Here is a 13490-nt window from a genome sequence, read left to right as displayed (position 1 = left end):
CAGAGCGTGAAGAAAGGTGAGAAGGGTCCAGATGGGCAGGGTGGCAGTTTGGGGGTGGGAATGTATTATAGATTCTTTGGGAAAACACTAAAGAGTTTCAAGCAACATGCTTAGAACTTAGTGTTTTGTTTTTTTTTTTTATTTTATTGAGCTAACCTGTGGAAATCGAGTTTTATGGGAATTCAAACAACTGGCTGGAAAATCATCTTTTTTTAAATTGAGTCAATTTGAAACTCCAAAAATACAATGGTGTATTCATTAAAAAAAGATCCATCTCAAAAATGCAAAAATTCCATACTCATAGCAGAGGTGAGTCCATCATCAAAGTCCTTGAATGGGTTATTGCATGCGAAGCCCACATTTTTTTAAAAACACTTTAACTTTATGAGAGTTTTTTTTTTTTTTTTTTTTTAAGGAAAAGGGAAAATCAGGTTTGTGCCTCTGGAAAAAAAATTTGGCCTGGGTTCTAAACAAACACACGAAAGATTCTCTAATCTTCTTAGATTCGTAAATGAGCTATTTCCTCAAGCACAATTAGGAATGGCTTATTTTCTCAATTTTAAGTGAGTTTCTGAAATATATCACGTGACACAGAGGATAAGTGGAAACTAGAAGCTGCTCTTTCTAGGTCATGAATCATACCATCTTGCTTTTCTTCTATAATTTGCTGCTATTAATGTCTGAAATCTAAGACCACTGCCACAAATTAACTTACAATTCCTTACACATGAAAAGGGCACATGATGACTCAGTACTACAGGTGACTGTTTACATCATTCACATGGTGATCAGTTGGGAAATGCTTTGTGTATTTAAGATTCTCCTTTCAGAACTTTTGGATATCCATGTAATATGCCTTTAGGATAAAAAAGGCTGGGGGTGGGAGCTGATCTGGATTTGTTTGCAGATAGCTCAGTCAGTAAAGTGTCCGCAATGCAGGAGACCTGGATTCGATTCCTGGGTTGGGAAGATCCCCTGGAGAAGGAAATGGCAATCCACTCCAGTATTCTTGCCTGGAAAATCCCATGGACAGAGGAGGCTGGCTGGCTACAGTCCAAGGGGTCGCAAGAGTCGGACATGACTTAGCAACTAAACCACCACCACCACAGCTTAAAACACATTTGTAAATGTGTAAAAATATGTCACATAGACACACACATAGATGATTGCACCCCGCCCCCCAAACAACCACAGGTGAGGAACGTTTTTCACATATACACACACATTCTACTGGCCTTGTGGTTCATCTTTCCCTTCCCTTCAGATTTTGTAGAGCTGTTTTGACTCCTGCATTTTCTAGGCTAATTATTCCAGAGGATTTAAACCTTTGGCCATTGAGGTTGTGGCTGGTGCTATTATGACTCCAAGATTAACATTTTCTCTCATTTCACAATGCTCAAGAGTTTCAAGGAAAAGTTTTAAGTCCAAAGAAGTGTCACCAGGGCCCTCGGAACTCAGGGAAGACACTGCTTCTCCCTGTGTCACAAACACCTTGCAAGTCATGGAATTCTGCCACCAAATTCTCCTCGTGCTGATGAACAGACATCTTTAGAGCAGAGGTGAAGGGGTACCTATGTACTTGGTGTCACAATCATTACAGAAATTGTTGGGGGAGTTTGGGGAGAATGGATACATGTTTACATATGGCAGAGTCCCCTTGCTGTCCCCCTGAAACTATCACAACATTGTTAATCAGTTATACTCCAATATAAAATAAAAACTTTTTTTTAAAAAGAAATTGTTTGGGGGAGATTATGAGGTCAGATATCATATAGCTTCCCCACATTTCTGGCTCTTTCCTCTCCTTCATCCCTACCCTTCCTAGACTTGAAATGTCCCTTCTCAATTCAGAAAGGAAAACGACTGGCTGGCTTTTCCCCAAAGATGTTCTTATTGCACTTTGATTTCTCTGCTCTGGTCTATTGACCTAACGCTGGAGACACTTTCCTCTACCACCCACCAGCTTCTAACCACCACTAACTACCTTCCTCGGTCCCTGGCTTATCTGTGAGAATCAGCTTTGCCTTGTTCGTGGTCATTTCTGAGATGTTTTATTAAAAAGTAAAACCCCCTCAACCCTTCCTTTTTCTCTAAGCCAGCATTCCAACTGGGCTGGGAGGGGAAAGGCCAGCATTCAGCCGCCTCTCCCCTCTGAGAGCTGAGGTTTCATTCACTTCCCCTCTGGTTCAGGAATGCTGCTCCCCCACGGCACTTGTGGCAGCAAACAGGTTTTATCTGCTTCGTTTCTCAAGTGTTTATTTAACTTGTCTCAGCCTTCTCTCTCTTCTTACTCAGTGAGAATGCTTTGTGAATTTGCATGTGTCATGCTCATCCCAATGTTAAAGATAAAGGACACTAACTACCCTCCAGTGAATTCCCAACCTACTGCCCTCTTGGTCACCAGAAATGACCTCTCCTCCTCTTCTGGGCTTTTAGTGAGCTGGGGCCCACTAAAAGTGACTGTGTGCACCAACCACGCAGATTTTTCAAATATCTTTGGTGAGATAATTCACATATTTTAAGAAAAAGGTACCTCTGAGAACACAGTTATCTTGACCTTTGGTTCTTTCAATAGTTATATATTTTTAGCAAGATGGTGAGCCTTTTCAATGAACTTGATCCTTTTCTGAAGAAATTGCTCAAAATGTGCAGAATCCTTCCCCGGAAGCACTAAAATCAAAGGTGAATCTCAGAATCTGTTTCTTTGTTATGTCACTCTTCATGACAAATTTTCTCTATTTTGATTGTAAAACCTCTGTTGAATTTAAAATCACCTTTCCAACAACATGGCTTTTCCATTTCTCTACCAAATGCTTAGGGCTTCTCTGGTGGCTCAGCAATAAAGAATCTGCCTGCCAATGCAGGAGATGCAGATTTGATCCCTGATCCAGGAAAATCCCCTGGAGAAGGAAATGGCAACCCACTCCAGTATTCTTGCCTGGGAAATCCCAAGAACAGAAGAGCCTGGAGGGCTACAGTCCATGGAGTCGCAAACAGTTGGACATGACTTAGCGAATTAACAACCACCACCACTGTGTGTAAAGGCTCTGAACCTAAACTTTTTTTCATTAGGCTAACTTTTTGAATCCTCATTCATTTAAAAATGAGAATTTGGTTTTCTGCAAAATCTCTACCTAGTAAAGAGTAAGGAATTTGTTTTAAATTAGAATTCATGTTTAGTGAGAAAAAACAAATCACACAGAACTTGATGTCTTCAAACAAGACTTTACACCAAAGGCAGAAAAGACCTAGATGTATTCCTGGGTAGGGCAAGTGGAAATGTTCAAAGGAAGTTACGGGGACCTCCCTGGTGGTCCAGTGGTTAAGATTCTGTGCTTCCAATTCAGGGGCATGGGTATTGAGCCCTGGTCAGAGAACTAAGATCCCACATGCTGTGCAGCATGGCCACAAAATTAAATAAGTAAGTAAACTGGGGAGAAAAGTAAATTAAAAAAAATAGGAAGCTACCATATACTGGAAGAAGGAGGAGTATAAGCAAATATAGCTAAATAGCAATTTTTGTTTTTTAAAGTTTCAGAAAAGCTCCCAAGTGACCTGAGTTGGGTCCTATTTACAAAACACGCAGACAGGAGGGTCATTCAGCTGGTTCTAAGCCTGGCGAAGGATAAGGGCATATGTGGCCCCTTTTACCAAGTGAGGCTAGACCAACTTTGCCTACCACCCAAAAGCCAGCTTTCTCCTGGGACCTCCAAGCATCACCTTCAGTCCACAGCCTCCTTCTTATCACCAGCCTATGTAAGTTTTCATGGGGGGAGGGTGGGGATCTGCACTGCTCAACCCTGACTGGCTGTGAACTTCTAACCCAAGGAGCATTCTTATCCCATTAGGATGAAATCCACAGGGTTCAACAACTTAATTCCTCTATGAACACTGAATGTATACCAGGTGCCAGGGGAAGGGAGAGGACAGCGGGGAGGCTGGGCTATACACGTGACCAAGTCCCCGATGATTTCCAGGTCCTGAGGGTCTAGCTGAGCAAAGATATGCTGGATAGGAAACCAAAAATAACACCAGATAGAATAAAATCAATGCAATCACAGTGCAAATTGCTCAAGGGATCCAGAGGGGAAAACAATTCATTTCATGATGGGGAGTGGAGGAAAAGGAAAGAGAATTTTCATAGTAGTGAATGGGAGGGGGCACTTTTGGCTGAGTGAACAGTCTTGAAATGGAGCCTGTGTTTAGAGACCACTTTTTAATAGTCTGGCATGGCTGTGGGGGAAATTCGAGAATTCAATGGAGAATGAGACAGACGCAGAGCCTCCACATGAAATCCTATAGTCAGGAGAGAGGGCAGTAAAGTATCCTCCATATAAGTTAGGCAAATAAAAGTATTTAAAAAAAAAAAAAGTAAAACAAGATTTTCCTGGCTAGTGAAATCTTTGGAATTATAGAAGGGAATCAGATACTACTAATAATTATAATAATAATGGTGATTATTTTGTCAAGCTGGAAGTGGTTTAGGACATACATAATCTTTTAGAGCTGAAGGAACTTTAAAGACCATCCCTGCCAATTCCCTTATTTTAAAAAACAGATGAGGAGATTGATGACCAGAGCAAAGTGCGTGCATGCTCAGTTGTGTCTGACTCTGCGGCACCATGGACTGCTGTCTACCAGGCTTCTCTGTCCATGTTATTTTCCAGGCAAGAAACCTGGAGTGGATTGACATTTCCTACTCCGTGAGATCGAACCTGCATCTCTTGTGTCTTCTGCATTGGCAGGCAGATTCTTTAACCACTACACCACCCGAGAAGCCTACAGAAAAGTCCCTTGTCTCAAATTCACAGCTGCTTAGGGGCAAAGCAGGGTTGGAACACAGATCTCTTTCTTTCTAGACCTGGTCACTTTCCACTAAAACGTGTCAACCTGCACCCTCCTGGCTTTTTTTCAGAGAAGGGAAAACAGTGAAACAGCAGTTGGAGTTTAAGAGGTTTGCCTGAAGTCCCATAGCCAGTGGTGGCTCAGAGGGAACTCAGACCGAAGACATCAGAGACATCAAGCCAACACTCTCCTGTAAACATTCTTACTAAAATTAAACCCATTCACGAGGGGTGAAGCACGAGACAGAAGAGTGAGTGTGGTGATTAAAGCCCAGGAATGCATGTTTCTCCAATCGTGACCTGGGTAAGAAACACAGGGGCTGCAGGAGTCTGCTTTGCCTCAGCTGCCATCCGGCCCCACCATGCACAAGCCAAGCTGCAGGGAGCTCTCTTTCTCCACTGAGGGCTTAGCTGCAATATGGTTTAAATTAGACATTTCTTGCCTGAGTAGAACAAATCACTTAGGTTATACGCTGACAAAAAAGGAACAGTCTGCATGCTTGGAAAGCTTAGGGGGAATTAAATTATGTGCTGTCACTTCAGAGTTGTTCCTCTGTCCTCTCCACCACCACCTCTCAATTGCCTGCAGGAGTCCTAGCCTTGCGTGCAAGCCGAGCCCTAACCCAGGGCTTAACATAAACTTCGGGCTCTCAGGTCATTGGGAAATAACAGGTATATCCGGTTGGGTCTTTTGTGCTTGTCTGCACGCAAATTAAAAGCTCGTGCAAAGCTGAACTCCTTGGAGCCTCTGGTTAGGGAGAAGGTATGATGCCTTGGAAGAGAATTCTCACACGATCTCTGTTTGCTTTTTCAGGGAATGGGGGTGGAGGGTTGAGCTTGCTTATGGGAAATTCACACCTCTGGGCAGCTGAGCTCAGAAGGGGCGGGATGTGGAGGTGGCTTTGTGCCAGCTGGTCTGCTGGGAGCAGGAGTCTGCAGGACCTCATGTCGGAGCTTTGAAAGGGGGTACATCTTGTAGATTTCCGTGGGGGGAGTAGAGGTGGGTGGGCCAATGCCTGTGCTTCCTGGCTGGTGTCAACAGTGGCAGGACCCTTGGAAGGCCAGAGTTGTGTGGGGAGGGGCACAGGTGGGGCCCTATAACTAAGGGAAGGACCCATGCACCAAAAGCTGTCACCTCAGCACCCCACCTCCCTCACTGTTGAAGACCCCATTATGATTCAGCTTTTTTAAAAAGAAAAAAAAAGATTTTAAAAATGTGGGCCATTTTTCAAGTCTTGATTGAATTTGTTATAACATTGCTTCTGTTCTATGTTTTGTTTTTTTGCTGTTGTTGTTGTTTTTGACTGAGAGGCATGTGGGATCCCATCTCCTTGACCAGGGAATGAACCCCTGAATTGGAAGGTAAAGTCTTAACCACTGGACCACCAGGAAATCCCTACAATTCAACTCCGAAGCCTCCAAAAGGCTGGTTGGAGTGGGAGAAGGTGTCCACTCTGTCCCTGTGCTTCATCTAATAGGAAGCAGTGATGTTCATGTCTCCTGCTCTTACGGTTTTGCTTACCCGGCCTGGAGCAGAGGTTGCAGGGTACCTCCAGGATCTGGTAGACCGGAATTCACATTTTAGCTCAGCTATCACAGGAGCTGCGTGGCCTTGGTTGATAACGCCAACTCTTCCTGTCTTGCTTTATTTGTCTGTAGGAAAGGGATTATGGTTAATAGTTACCTTAGAGAGTTGGTTGTGAAGGATTAATAAAATGATTCATGTCAAGTGCTTGGCACTCCGCCCGGCTCAGAGTGCTCAATAAATGGTAGTTCTTCCATTATTAGTAGTACATTATTACTATTACCATTGTTATTACTGGCACAGCTGCTAATGAAAGAGCCGCTGTGATCTCAGGATGTGGCTCAGATGCCCTTCTGGCCCCACACCTGAGCAGGAGCTCCCCACCCCCTTCATCTAAGCCACGCTCTCCCGGTCGCTGACTCAGACATCACCTGGGCTCCAGGCAGCAGAGATGTGGGTACCACTCTGCCTCTTCCTTCTGGCCCTGCTTGGGGGTTAAACTGCACCATCCCCACTAGACCCATCATCTGGGAGTGGTACCTCTGTGATAGCCCAGCTGTTTAGAAGTGCCCACACGTGTCTCAGGGGCTTTCCTCCAAAAATCAGTCACTGGGACATGTTTGCCTCTGAAATCTACCCTCACTGCCACCAAGTTCCTATATCAAGACCATAGATATTATGGTCTTTATATTCTTTAGATATTAATACTTCTGGGTGGATTTTTCTCACAAGAAAAATCATACATTTGAACTGAGACGGTGATTCTCAATGGCAACCCACTTCAGTGTTCTTGCCTGGAGAATCCCAGGGATGGAGGAGCCTGGTGGGCTTCCATCTATGGGGTTGCACAGAGTCGGACGTGACTGAAGCAACTCAGCAGCAGCAGGTGATTCTCAAAGTGTGGCCCGGGGACTTCTTGGGAGGGTAGGTGGTCCCTGAGATGCTTTCAGGAAGTCCATAAGGTTAAAACTATGGTCATAAAGTAGTCTTTGCCCTTCTCCCCATTCTTCTCTCACAAGATCACCAGGGATCTTTCAGGGGCTACCTGACATTCAATATCACTACAGATTGGTTACAGCATCAGATATGAGTATTCATCTGTCTTCTATTAAATCAGAAATTAAAGGGATTTGTAAAATATGTAAAACAATGCCACTCCTACTAAATATTTTTTGTTTTGGAAAACAGAGATATTTTCTAATATGCTATTTATGTAAACATGTTTTAGGTTTATTGTGTTTTAATGGATAAATTTCATTTCTAAAATTGTAAATGCGTGCATGCATGCTCAGATCCTCAGACATGTCCAACTCTTTGCAACCCCACGGACTATAGCCTGCCAGGCTCCACTGTCCATGGAATTTAGATAAAACTTAGAGGAAGCAATAGCTCTTTGGTTTCTGTAACATTTTTTAAGAGTAGAAAGAGGTCCTGAACACAAAACATTTGAGAAACACTGAGCTAAGATTTTGGCATTGGGACCAATGAAGTCATCACTTTGCTCACTTACTTCTAAATAAAACTGTCATTTCTGGGAGTCTGGAATAGTGTGAATTTTATAGTAAGTTCAATATAATGCATTTGAATGTAGCAGATCTAGTCATGAAGGCCATGTGGAGGCTGCATTCCAGCCACTGTTTTAAAGGAAAATTTTTCAAAACCCTCCCAAGACTGGATTGTAAATTACAGAGCCTGAACTGTGCAGGACAGATAGCAATTTTCTCCACTAGGAGAGGAGAGGGCAGGTCTGAATTGCATCTCACACGGGAACCAAGATGGCTTTTCCTGTTGGGGTCCTGGCCTCCAGGAGGATGTCAGCTCTCCTGGGGGAGTGGGGAGAGGCTTGGGATCACCCAGGTCGTTCACAGGCATGTGGGTGCCGGGGAAGTGTATACACACAGTGTGGAGTCAGAAGGGAGGGGCTGCTGGACAGTTTATGACACTGGCAGTCAGTTCACGTGTGTTGATCGCTATGGTCTGGGTGGGCTTTGGAGCCTGTAGACCCAAGTACAGATCTTGACCCCCAGAGATTGTCATACTGAGTGAGTAAGTGAGACAGAGAAAGAGAAATATCATATGATATCCCTTATATGTGGAATCTAAAAAAAAAATGATACAAATGAACTTATTTACAAAATAGACTCATAGAGAATGAACTTACGGTTACCAGTGAGGAAGAATCGGGGAAGGGATACTTACGGAGTTTCGGATGGACAGGTACACACTGCTATATTCAAAATGGATAACTAACAAGGACTTACTGTATGGCACAGGGAACTCTGCTCAATGTTATGTGGCAGCCTGGATAGGAGGGGAGTCTGGGGGAGAATGGATACATGTACATGTATGGTTGAGTCCGTTTCCTGCTCACCCGAAACTATCACAGCATTGTTAACTGGCTATACTCCAATATAAAATTAAAAATTAAAAAATCACTTGCAACCTGTAAGACTTTTGGCAAATAGTCCATCGTGTCTGAACCTTAATCCTCCTATATGTAAAGCAGGCTAATGATGGCTATACATTTAGGATGATCGGGAGAAGTAAATGAAGTTGTCAAGCACTGAATACAGTGCCCGGCATTTGGAGGGAAAATTAACTCCTTTCCTCTCTGTGTCCTGACTTGCTTTGTGGTGTTCAGCACTCTAACAGACCAGAGGAGAGTGAGCCCTGGCCTGACCTCACAACTACAACATCGGAGAGGAGGATCATCCTCTCGTTTCACTGGGCACAGAGTTCTGCATGTGGCACTCAAAATTGTTGTAGTTATTCCATGTTAAATGAAATGACACTTGTAATCTGATTTTCACCTCTCTGAGCTGCCTCCGGGAGCTGCAGGTATGATACCCAGAGCCCAGCAGGAGAAAGGCACAAGGATTGCCACTGGTTCAGAGCCCGTCATGTGTTCTTAAATGGGATGGAGATTTCCATTTTACCCCAGAGCCCCAGGTATTCCATGAGGTAACCCCGCGATCTGGGAGCTCAGGTGAGTGTATCAGATGCTCCCTGAAACCGCGGACAGTGCCCTGGGGGCCTGGTAAGAGGCACCAGCTGCACCTGAACACAGGTGTAGGTGCTGCTACCAAGGCTCAGAACTGAGAAGTCCTGACTTCCTTCTGCAATCCAACCCGTAAAACAAATAAGCCACAGGCTGACTCGGCACAATAGTTCAAGGAAAGAAGGTTAGTCACCACCACAGTACAGATGGCTGAATTCGACTTTCCACTGTGGCCAGGGGAGCGTTTCCTCCCTGGCAGTTAACAAGGAAGGGCAGAGAGACTCCTCGCCCAGCCTTCTGGTCCGGGCTGCCAGACGGCCTGAGCTTCTTCAGTGCAGCTGCTCAGTGTTCTGGGTGCTGCAGGTCTGAGCCACAGCCCACTTTCATCCAGACCTGTACTGGGAGGAAAGTAGGCGGTCTCTTCTGGGGAGCCAGGGAGCATGGCTTCATTCATGCCAACCCCTGGAGGTCCCAGGACAGCACTTCCTGGGGCCTTCTCCTGTTTGCACCGCGTGGACTGTCGTTTTCTTAACTCTCCCTGGCAGCGATGGCCCGAGTGCTGTCCCAGAGCCTCTGCTCTGTGGGAGGGACTGGCCCAGAGCCTGGCTTGGAGGAAGGCACCCGGCTCGGCCTCCTCCGGGACCTTTTGGGAGCGTGGCATCCTCCTGCCTAAAGAGCTGCCTCTGCTCTGAGGGTCCTGAAGTGGAGCGTGTCCATCTGGGTGAGCTGAAACAAGGTGAGAAAGAAGTACTGCATGGCTCCATCTGGGAGCTGGAGGAAAACGCAAATTGGCTGTTGATGCTGAGCCCTTCTGCCAAGAGCAGATGGCTCTGAGGTTGGCCTTTTCAGGCAGCGGCAAATGGCTTCCCTCAGAGTAATGATCATAACTGATGCGTCTGAGCCCCTCCCTGGTACCAGGCACTGTTCTTCTAAAGCTGTACATGTATTAGCTCGTTTAGTCCTGAAGTAGGTACTGGCGTGGTCTCTGTTTTACCCAAATGTGAACTGGACCCAGAAAGCTATTTGCAGCAGCTAGAGTCACTCGGTTATGAGTGGTAGAGGCAGAACCCTGCGGGCTCTGGAGTTGGGCGCTACTGACCACTCATGTGCTGCCTCAGAAAGAAAAGGAGGCTGTGGCTGTTGTCACCTTAGGCTTCCAGGAGGTTGCAGGCGGTTGGGTGAGGGTGTGTCACCCCAAAGCGTCACACTGAACCAAGCAGGCTATGTTTATCTCTGTGAGGTCCAAGTCCTTGCGTGACTCTGATTTTATTGGACAGGAATAAGGGCGTAGTACTAGTGGTAACAATAATAAATAACAGCTAGCTTTTATTGAGAACTCACTCTTTGCCATCAACTGTGCTAATTGGTATCCTCATAATATCTCATTTAATCCTCACAGTGACCCCCTGTGGCTGGGATATTATGATCCCTTTTGTACAAATGAGGATACTTGGGCTAAGAAGAGTTAACTACCATGGCCAAGGTCACTGCTTATAAGTCAGAGAGCTGGGCCTTACACCCAAGAGTGCCTGGCTCCAGAAGCCAAATTCCTAATGATGTGTTATGCTGGCTTTACTGCTTTTAATCTCCTCTGGAAGACTGGACAAACCTAGAAGGCTTTTTGGGCCTGTGCCCAGGGGCCTGTCATCATCTCGGAGGGGACATTGAGGCACGCTGAGGTCACTCTCCTACCCTGGATTCTGTGATGTCTTCCATAGAGATATGGAAATCCGGAATGCTCCCCCCACTAATGTCTTATCAGCTTTAATCTGGGGATTTCCCTCACCTGTCAAGAAGAGGAGATGATCTGAGCACAAGCATACCAATTCTTTAAAGGAAAGAACAGATCTGAAAGACAAGTAATCCCTTTGTTTTCTTTTCATTCTATATTTGCAAAGCTAAATTAAAGCAATCATTCTTTATAGAAGGAAAAGTTTGTTGGTACATGCTACTGGGTACAAAATCCCAGGTTCCAGATGCAAACTGGCCGTCTTTGTGGAAGACAAGGAGGTGTTAGCAAGACCCTTTAAAATGCATACCCCTTTGATTCAAGATTCTCCACTGGGAAAACATTTGCAAATGTATACAGAATTGCACAGAAAAGTGAAGTCACCACAATGGAGTCTCAAATAAGTTGGAAAGAACACAAACGGTCTTCAAAGAGAAATGGCTAAATAAATTATGTTACAGTCATACTACGCCGTAGTTTAAAAGCATGTGGTAGGTAGATCTATACCTTCTGTTGAAGTTGCCAAGACAATTGTTAAGTTGAAAAAAATCACTGAACAGTAATTTTAGTATGATCTCATTTGTATTAAAAATATATACATATGCACAAGCATATGCTATACATAAGTGGAAGACACATGATTCTTGTGGCTGCACATGAGAAGGGGTAGGAGCATGGGCTTTCCTAATTCTCTGCATATTCTTATATACTGATTGAATCTTTTGCAACAAGAGCATGTTTGTATACTATGCGTGGGTGTGTTTTAAGAATTTATATCTGGTCAAAACTGAAAAATAATATATACAAATTGTATAATATTATAACATGCCTGAGTGCTAAGTCGCTTCAGGCGTGTCTGACTCTGTGTGACCCTATGGACGGCACTGGGCCAGGCTCCTCTGTCCATGGAATATTCCAGGCAAGAATACTGGAATGGGTTGCCATTTCCTACTCCAGGAGATCTTCCCAACCCAGAGATTGAACCTGCATCTCTTAAGTCTCCTACATTGGCAGGTAGGTTCTTTACCAATAGCGCCACTTGGGAAGCCCTAATATTGTATGCTCAAAATTCTCCAAGCCAGACTTCAGCAATACGTGAACCGTAAACTTCCAAATGTTCAAGCTGGTTTTAGAAAAGGCAGAGGAACCAGAGACCAAATTGCCAACATCCGCTGGATCATCAAAAAAGCAAGAGAGTTCCAGAAAAACATCTATTTCTGCTTTATTGACTATGCCAAAGCCTTTGACTGTGTGGATCACAATAAACTGTGGAAAATTCTGAAAGAGATGGGAATACCAGACCATCTGACCTGCCTCTTGAGAAATTTGTATGCAGGTCAGGAAGCAACAGTTAGAACTGGACATGGAACAGCAGACTGGTTCCAGATAGGAAAAGGAGTACGTCAAGGCTGTATATTGTCACCCTGCTTATTTAACTTATATGCAGAGTACATCATGAGAAATGCTGGGCTGGAAGAAGCACAAGCTGGAATCAAGATTGCTGGGAGAAATATCAATAACGTCAGATATGCAAATGACACCACCCTTATGGCAGAAAGTGAAGAGGAACTTAAAAGCCTCTTGATGAAGGTGAAAGAGGAGAGTGAAAAAGTTGGCTTAAAACTCAACATTCAGAAAACTAAGATCATGGCATTTGGTTCCATCACTTCATGAGAAATAGATGGGGAAACAGTGGAAACAGTGTCAGACTTTATTTTTGGGGGCTTCAAAATCACTGCAGATGGTGACTGCAGCCATGAAATTAAAAGACGCTTACTCCTTGGAAGAAAAGTTATGACCAACCTGGATAGCATATTCAAATGCAGAGACATTACTTTGCCAACAAAGGTCCGTCTAGTCAAGGCTATGGTTTTTCCAGTGGTCATGTATGGATGTGAGAGTTGGACTGTGAAGAAAGCTGAGCGCCAAAGAATTGATGCTTTTGAACTGTGGTGTTGGAGAAGACTCTTGAGAGTCCAAGGGACTCTGCAAAGAGATCCAACCAGTCCATTCTGAAGGAGATCAGCCCTGGGATTTCTTTGGAAGTAATGATGCTAAAGCTGAAACTCCAGTACTTTGGCCACCTCACGCGAAGAGTTGACTCATTGGAAAAGACCCTGATGCTGGGAGGGACTGGGGGCAGGAGGAGAAGGGGACGACAGAGGATGAGATGGCTGGATGGCATCACTGACTCGATGGATGTGAGTCTGAGTGAACTCCGGGAGTTGGTGATGGACAGGGAGGCCTAGTGTGCTGCGATTCATGGGGTCACAAAGAGTCGGACACAACTGAGCAACTGAACTGAACTGAATATTGTAACATGATATATTAAATATTTATATATATATAAAATATTGTGTATGCATAATAATGTAGATATATAATATAAACCAA

The 13490-nt window shown here is 44.5% G+C and overlaps 1 long non-coding RNA gene across 1 annotated transcript; it reads left to right on the top strand.

Annotated features, from left to right (window-relative positions):
* Nucleotides 1-420: 420 nt before the first annotated feature.
* LOC112448759 (uncharacterized) lies at nucleotides 421-5086 on the top strand. The gene is made up of 3 exons (XR_003037121.2): nucleotides 421-1559; nucleotides 3533-3756; nucleotides 4916-5086. It is a non-coding gene; the product is annotated as an uncharacterized lncRNA (long non-coding RNA).
* Nucleotides 5087-13490: the final 8404 nt, after the last annotated feature.

The sequence above is a fragment of the Bos taurus genome, chromosome 11, assembly GCF_002263795.3.
Source record: "Bos taurus isolate L1 Dominette 01449 registration number 42190680 breed Hereford chromosome 11, ARS-UCD2.0, whole genome shotgun sequence".
NCBI classification, from domain to species: Eukaryota; Metazoa; Chordata; class Mammalia; order Artiodactyla; family Bovidae; genus Bos; species Bos taurus.
Note: the sequence above shows the minus strand (reverse complement) of the source record. Positions and strands in the feature narration are given on the sequence as shown.